General features: G+C 41.7%; 1 long non-coding RNA gene across 1 annotated transcript; it reads right to left on the bottom strand.

Annotated features, from left to right (window-relative positions):
• Nucleotides 1–360: 360 nt before the first annotated feature.
• LOC125755301 (uncharacterized) lies at nucleotides 361–1,952 on the bottom strand. Its single transcript, XR_007411395.1, has 2 exons — nucleotides 1,780–1,952; nucleotides 361–651 (listed from the first exon to the last, which is right to left on the bottom strand). It is a non-coding gene; the product is annotated as an uncharacterized LOC125755301 (long non-coding RNA).
• Between the last annotated feature and the right edge of the window lie 6,489 nt (nucleotides 1,953–8,441).

Raw genomic sequence — 8,441 nt, 5'->3', positions numbered from 1 at the left:
TCTTAATTTAAAAAAAAAAACATTAACACAGAGAGAGAATATGGAAATTTATGTATAGTACAAAGCTCCTCTTCAAACTTAATTTTGAAAGAAATAATTCAAATGGACCTTTTGATAAAAACCACTTGGTGCAAGTCTACTCACTGATCACAAGAATACTTTCAATCCCTTCACACCATTCACAAAAATAAATTCTAGTGGTTTAAATTTTAAAAATGTATAAAAACAAAAGTACAAGATATTAGGAGGAAATATAATTAAATTTTGTGTGTGTTTAAATCTCTGTCTGGCCCCCTAACTGCTCCTAGAAGATGGACAAGCTTATTCATCCTTTGCATTTCAGTTTCTTCATGTGTAAAATGAGATTACAAATTGATTCTTTAATATATGGTATATAAGGATTAAGGGACTTAATGCATATAAAGTTACAGAAAGGTCCCTGGAACATAATAAGCAATGAACGAATTCTAACCCATTATTATTAAAAAGAGACACAGAGGGATCCCTGGGTGGCGCAGCGGTTTAGCTCCTGCCTTTGGCCCGGGGCGTGATACTGGAGACCCGGGATCGAGTCCCACGTCGGGCTCCCGGTGCATGGAGCCTGCTTCTCCCTCTGCCTGTGTCTCTGCCTCTCTCTCTCTCACTGTGTGCCTATCATAAATAAAAAATAAAAAAAAAAAAAGTTAAAAAAAAAAAGAGAGACACAGAAAGATAGTGTTTAATTATACTCTAGTCAAATGAAAAATTCTGTGCCATAGAAGAAACCATAAAAACATTAAAAGACAAGTAACAGAGTTTCTGAATGCCTGTAACAGGCCTGAAAAAAAATATGTACACAATAAAAACAATGGTTATTTCAAGGAGAGTGAGAAAGAGTCCTTGATTGGTGGACTTTTTTTTTCAAGACAACATCTGTCCTATTTCTATGTGTTTTTCTTTCCCTTAAAAATTTAGTTCATTTTGAAAAAGTAATATCTGCACAAAATAATAAATGGAAAAAGTATACAATTTTAAAAATTGACCAGGCACAAGATTTATCCAGCATATTCAATATTGAATATATCGAATTATATGTGTGTGTATCTTGAAAATATTTCCTTATCAAAAATATCTGTGTTGAAGGATAAATACATTGTTAGTTTTAAAGGTTATAGCCAAATAACTCCATGGATGTTTACACTCCAGTCACTGCTCACTTCTCCTTTTAATGAGTAAGGTGGAGCTCTTTTCATATGTTTATGACATAGATTCCTGATTCCGGCTTCTAAATGCTGCACATTCTTTAAAATACTCCCACCTATTAGAAGGGTTATGCAATGAAGCACAGTAGCATCACAGATGTTAGACAAATACATCAGACTTTGATAAATTATTCAGATAATTAAAGAGAATTGCAATCCATATCATGAAAACTTTACTCCCTCCTTTGGTATATGTAGTTCATTTTCATGATATGTACTTTTCAGCCTTAAAGTCCAAGCGTATATCCTTAAAGTGTTTGGTCCAGGTCTTAATCTTCCTATCTTGTCTCAAGTCCTCAGTTCTTCCCCGAAGTGCCCACTTCTTTTATTTTTGCTATTCCACACACTTTTAGAAAGATTTATTCAAAATCCACAAATTTAATATGGTGACAATGTTACTTTTCTTCCAGTAATAAGTATGTTTTTCCAAGTAAGTGTTCATACACTGGCCCCCACACAGGTCAGCAAAGAGAGACCACAGAAAGAGGTAGACACTCCAGATGGGTAGGAGGCAGGTTTAATAAGCAAGGGAACTTACACGAAGACTTGCCTAGGGCCACCACAAGATGCATAGATCTCCCCACCGGCCTCCAAATCTTACACGTTTATCTTTATCTGCAGTTTCACTTCCCCAACTTTCAGTTTCCCATAGTCTACCAAGTCCAGAAGAAGATGACCCTTCTGGCAAATCACCAGATGGTCAATAGTTGCTTAACTCTACATCACAATGCCCACATCATTCACCTCACTTCCTCTCACCACATAGGCATTGTATCATCTCTCTTCATCACAAAAAGGATGAATACAGTACAATAAGATGTTTTAAGAGAGAAAGACCACGTTCATATAACTTTTAATACAGTCATTTATAATTGTTCCATTTTATTATTGTTGCTAATAACCATGCGTAGTTTATAAATTAAACTTTATTATATATATACGCACACACATATATACCATGTTTTGTCGTGTGTGTGTGTGTGTGTGTGTGTGTGTGTTTAAATCTCTGCCTTGCCCCCTAACAAGGGCCATGACAAAACATGGTATATATTAGGGTCTGAAACTATTCAAGGTTTCAAGCATCCACCAGGGATTTTGGAATGTACCCCTGAGGGTAAGGGGTGATATCAAGGCCTAAGGGCATTAGTCACATACACATTCCATATGGTCTCTACAATAACTTACTCTCTCGAGGTTACGTTCTTGAAATGGCTCCGGCTGTGGGAAGGGTGGGTGGAATGTATATTCCAAGGACAGCAAAAGGGTGAGGATCCTGTGATTGTCTGGGTCCAGTTTGAGTGTCAGCAGGCATTCACATCCTCTTAATGACTTCCTCCAACACTCTATCTATCCTTTGTGATTGGCTCGTACAATCTTACTCATCTCCCTCTCCCACAGTCTGCCCTGACCTGTCAGCTATTGGTTTCATTAACATGAAGATGGCTCATATGGCCGCTATCTGGCTGCACTGGAGGGAGATACCACAGCAACAATAAAGGCACATTCAAGAGAAAACACAAATTAATGTTTCTAAAATTAAGTGACAGTTTTTCCAACCTGGAGCCCCATGATCAGAACCACAGATTTATTAAGTTACCTAGACCCAGGGGTGCCATTACTCAGCCTTTACTTGTGTGCTCATGTGATTTAATAAGGCTGCCTTAGCAGATTCACCAGGTATGAACACACAACATTCCTCTGAGTATGGCACAGGTGCCTCTTTGAGAGGCAGTAACAATATCCGAAGCTATCTTATTTTGGAGGACAGCTTTTCTCATCAAAGATATTTCAATGTTCAGTAAAAACAGGCTTTGCCAGCTACCATTTAAAGCTTGTTGGGTGAATTTAGTAAGGGCTTCTTGTGTGACATAATGTCTGTCAGGCCAATGGAAAGGACAAAGATAGCCACCAAATGATCATACCAGTGGAAAATGGAATTTGTCCATCTGGCCTTGAGAGGGAGGTTGGAAGCTTTAGACACTGGATCTGATTGTACATTCCCTACATGTTGGCCAAGAAAGGCAGCAGTGTCAGGCATAAGGAGATGGACTAGGGGTGGGATATATCAGATCAGGACCCCCACCTTCCGCTTTCTTTTCTAGGTGTAGTGTGTTTCCACAAGTCCAGCTTACTTCAGAATAATTGGATCTCAGTGGAAATTGAGTAATTTTTCTTCATCTATTGGGGTGCAAAGTACATCCTAGTGGGGTGGGTGGGTGGCCCGTTTCAAACTCCAGGAAATAACTCCCTTGTCAGGCATGATGGGGCTTAGTGTTCTTGGCAGCATAGCACTTTGATCCACAGTAAGAGTAGGGACAATGGCTATTTCCTGAGACTTCCATACCTTTATATTATTGGGTGCCTCAGCAGGGGTCCCCAGTCTGACATGTGGGAGAAGAGGCCCTACTGGTTGATCACTTAGATGTCTTAAATCCTGGGATAGTACTTTAGTCCACTCAACCAAGGTGGTTTTACCTGTTAATAATTTAACATGCTTCTTTAACGTTCCATTTTCCCTTTCTATCAACCATGCTGCTTGCAGGTGGTAGGGGAGGTGGAAGCTCCATGCAATATCATGTTCTTTTGCCTAGTCTTGCATATCATGTGACCACCAATCACTATTCAACAAGGATATTCATACATGGTACTCACCTTTCCAATCCCCCAATGGTAGCAGCCTGGTTTTCACAGGCTTGAGTAGACGAGACACAGTCCATACACATCAACACAAATTTAGAACCCTCATTCAGAGGGAGGGGACCAATATAATCAATTTCCCAATCCCTCCTCAGTTGGAAACTCTAATGAATTGCTCCAGACTCCTTTGGCAGTTGCCTTGAGTATTGTTTAGAACACACAGCATGCTGTTACTGCATTAACCAAGTCCCTACATTTCAGGGGCAGTCCAGATCCTTGGACTGGGCCATTCCACCTAGGTGCTGTCATGGCCACTATTTCTATGCGTCTAATCTTCTGATACCCAAGCTAGGGTATCAGCTCTCTGATCTCTGGGGGGTGTCAACATCTTATGGGTCAGGATGCAGGAAAGAGCAAGAACTGCCTGAGGCTCTTGCAGGCAGACCCAAATGTCTTTCCACATATCCTCACCCCATAGGACTTATTCATGATTATCCATCGGTCAGCTTTCCATTTTCTAAGCCATAGGGTGAATCCTTTTTAGAATAGACCAGCTGTCAGTACAAAGGCTTAATGGCCATGGCTCATGAGTGATCACTAGCCAAACTGTTTGAGTTCAGCCCACTGGCTGCTGTGTTTTTCTCTGTTTTCATTTAGACGATATCAGTGTTTGGCTGAATAGTGACTGCAATCCATGGGGGCAGTTTGCTCTGGCTTGACCCATCTAGTAACTGACTTCGGTTGCAGAGGCAGCCACAGGAATAGGGATGGGCGAATTTGCAGGATCTACATATTCGACAGAACCTAGAAGCATCCAATTTTCTAGAAACAGTGGGCTGTCATACTGGGTGCTCTTCTGCTGCTATTGGAACATACTCCGCCCACTCCCTTAAAGGAATGGAAGTTCTTACCATTATATGCCACTTCTCCTTGAGGATTGCTATATACACTGCTAGGAGCTGTTGCTCTTCTTTCCCTTTTTTAGAATTAGAACCAAAATCCTAGTGGTACTCTCTCCTGTGGCCTCTGCCATAATGTCCAATTCATGCCTTCCAGAGTGGTAGAGACATCTAATGGTAGTCCTGTTTGGGATATGCCTAGAACTTTAATGTGTTTCACTAGTATTTTTGTCTTCTCAAAGGCTGCTTGCTGTTCTGATCCTCAGTCCCACATGTGCCCTTTTTTCACCCAATGGTTTAACGGGCAGAAACACTGTGCCAGGTAGGGAATAAATGTTCTTCAAAATTCCAAAATCCTTACAAAGGTTTGCACCTCTTTCATGTTCTTAGAGGTTGGATAATCTTACAACTTTTTAGTCACAGCTCCTGAGACAATGCATACCTTACCCAACCAAATGACTCTCGGGGGCCTGATGGTGGTGCCTGGGCCTTTCATTTTCTGTGGGTTTGCCATCCATCTTTTACTTCACAGATGTTCCAGCAACATCTGCATAGTATCCTGTGCAGAGGCAAATCTTTTCATGTTAACACTGTGTCATCAATGTAATAGGCCCATTTTACTGATGTGGGGAAAGAGAACAGGGACAGGACTTAGGCTGTTATCCCATGACATATTGTGGAGGTATGCAGGTAGCCTTGGGGAAATGCTTGAAAGGTCCATTCTTACCCCTCAGATGAAGGCAAATTTATCTTGTAACTTAGAGGCAAGGATGTACTGCACAAAGAATTAGCTAAATCCATCACGGCATGGTATAATCCTGTGACCATGGCCAAGATATCTAAGATGGTGACAATGCCTGTCATAGCCACATGGATGCAGGTACTATCTGTTCAACTCTCAATAGTCCCTGGTCACCTGCCATGAGCCATGTGGCTTTTTTTCCAGCCATAGCTGGCTGTTGAGAGCCCTATGAGCAGGGCATACAGTACCTACTTAATGCAGTTCTTGGATAGTGTCTATTTCCTTATGCCTCCCAAGCAGTTTATATGTATGACAGTTACCACTCTTCATGTGGACTTACTGGTACTCACTTGGTGTTTCCCTTCAGCACTAGTTTGATTACTCTAACCAAGAGGTGGATTTCACTGATAGAGGTTTGCATAATTTGACTTTGTAGTATATTAATGCTCAGTATGTTCTCTGCTATTGGAGATATAGAAATTTTGCATTCTTATGGGGGAGGGTTACCATGTATTAGAGAATATTTGGTCCCAGGGTCAACCTGACCCTTCACCTTTTGTTTATTTCTGGGGAACCAGTGAATAGTTCACCAAATTTGAGACCTCTGATTTCCCCAAATGGCTCTCATATGGATGCAATTCTGACTTGCACCCATTGGTGGGATGCACCAACCCCAAATACGATTGTATCCCTGAGACCTCTGCTGGAGCAGATAGAGGCATCCTGAATGGTAAGGGAAGGCAGGCCAGCTCTGAACTATTGTTCAGGTTTCAAGGCTTTCCATGGGCTGACCAATACAGCATTGCATTGTCAGTCTACCTTTCTAGGTGGAGTCCTAAAAGCCAGAAAGTCAAACCACATTTGCTTCCAAGTTATTTTTACAGGACTCTTTTCAGCTTCTTGGGATAACATTTTGGCTTCTTGAGTTCCCTCTCTGTCTTGGACCTTTTACATAGCCTATACCCATTCCTGGGATTTGCCAGTGTTCCTCAGATCAGCAATGAATTACCCAACACCAGAGAAGTCCTGTCCCACAGCAGGTGAAGGCTGGAGAATATTGGCTTCCATTCCTGCAGTTAATGTGGCCCAATCAGGGACTTCAAAGACAGGGATGTAAATCATCTATCTCATTCCCAACTCTCTAAGAATTTGTTGCATCTCCTTTATAGATTTCTAGCATTCCGTGTACCCAGGAAGATCCCTTTCATTGGACCAGGCCTCCTGTAGATTAAAACAGTCCAATCTATAACAAAGTACTTTGAACCCTCTGAGTGCCATGCAGGTACCATTGGAAGGCAGGTGTGTGGTGATGTTGCTCATTTTCTGTGCCTCCTACCTGGTCAGAGAAATGTCATCACCGCCTATATTCTATAGCCGCACTAACCATGTGGGGATAATTTCCTTGGCCTTTTGCTGGAATTGGCAGCTAAATCCATCAGCTCAGTGGGCATGTATTCTCTCATCATGAATGTTTCCTGCCATGGGGGCTGCCCCCTGGCTAGGGTTGTTTTGGCTGTTCTGTTCTTTGTCTTAGGTATCAAAGAGCATGGAATGTTTCATCCATTTCACAATGGATCACAATATTCTAAAAAAAACAAACAAACAAAAAAAACAATATTCTCCTTAATTTCTTCACTTTCTCAGAGATTCCACCTCTTACATCTAAAGCAGGTTTTGTTACAAACACTTGGACCTTAATCTACAGCAGTTTGCATCCCCCTACCTTAGCAAAACAGCACACTAAGTTCTCCAATTTATTATCCTGCTCTCCCACCTTGTGGGCCAGCTCTGAAGCCAGCAGAGTCGTGGTCACCCACATGTCCTTCTCAAATCTCAGTTCTTCCTCCAACTTTCTAACTCAGTCTTCAGTCTCTAGCTGGGTGTTGGTGGCCAACTGAACTGCTCCCAGTAGAGGCCAGCCCACTGTGGCAGCTGTTTGCTGCCCTTCTTTGCTTCAGTGCACCAGGCACAGTTCCTCAAGCAGACACATCAAATCAGCCAGTGTTTTAGGGAGTCCCCATATTCCCATGGTGGTCAACAAGCATCTACCCTATGGGCCACCCTCTCCACATAGAGGTCAGTGACCAAACTGGGATGGCTCCCACGGATGCCTCTTTCCTAAGACTCATATATCTTCAGTCTTGTGGCTGGTTCACAAATTGTTGGTTTGCAATCTAGTCCCAATACACAAAGGATAATAAGAGATGTATGTGAAGAGAAAGAAAGAGGCAGACCACTCCAGATTAATAGGTGGCATGTTTAATAAGCAAAGGAATGCACATGTGAGACTTATCTTGGACAGCTGCAACATGAGTAGATCTTTGCACCTGTCCACCAGAATCTTAAGAGGGTGTGGAGAGGCCTTAAATGTGTTCAGTCACATATTCAGTCCAGGTGGTCTCACCAACGCCTTACTCTCTCAAAGCTATGTCCTTATAACAGTTCCCACTGTGGGAACAGTGGACAGAGTGTATGTTCTAAGGACAAGGGAAAAGGTGAGGGGCCTCTGATTGTCTGGGTCTTGCTTGAGGCTCAACTGGTGGTCATATCCCCTTGCTGACCTCCTCCAATAGTAAGAGATAATCAGGGTAGATTAATGCTCTAAGTAGCTAAGTCTGTAGCTATTTATAGCATGTCCAGTTCTACAGAGTAGTCTGGGGCTCCAGGTCTTAACAACACATATAAAGATAGTCATAGGCATCCCGAGTCCATTGTCCTTCTAGACCTCCCTTTCAGTTGCAGAAATGCTTTCTTTTTCCTCTAGTCTTCTGCTATGGAAAAAAAAAAAAGTACATTAATTAATTAAGCATATGCTCACATCATATATTCCCCAAGGACAAATATTAACTCAAGACCACGTGATCTAAATCCCTAAATAGAAATATAAAAATATCTCCTCAATATTTAAACTCATTTTTTACA

The sequence above is a fragment of the Canis lupus genome, chromosome 6, assembly GCF_003254725.2.
Source record: "Canis lupus dingo isolate Sandy chromosome 6, ASM325472v2, whole genome shotgun sequence".
NCBI classification, from domain to species: domain Eukaryota; kingdom Metazoa; phylum Chordata; class Mammalia; order Carnivora; family Canidae; genus Canis; species Canis lupus.
This window is presented reverse-complemented; position numbering and strand designations above follow the sequence as displayed.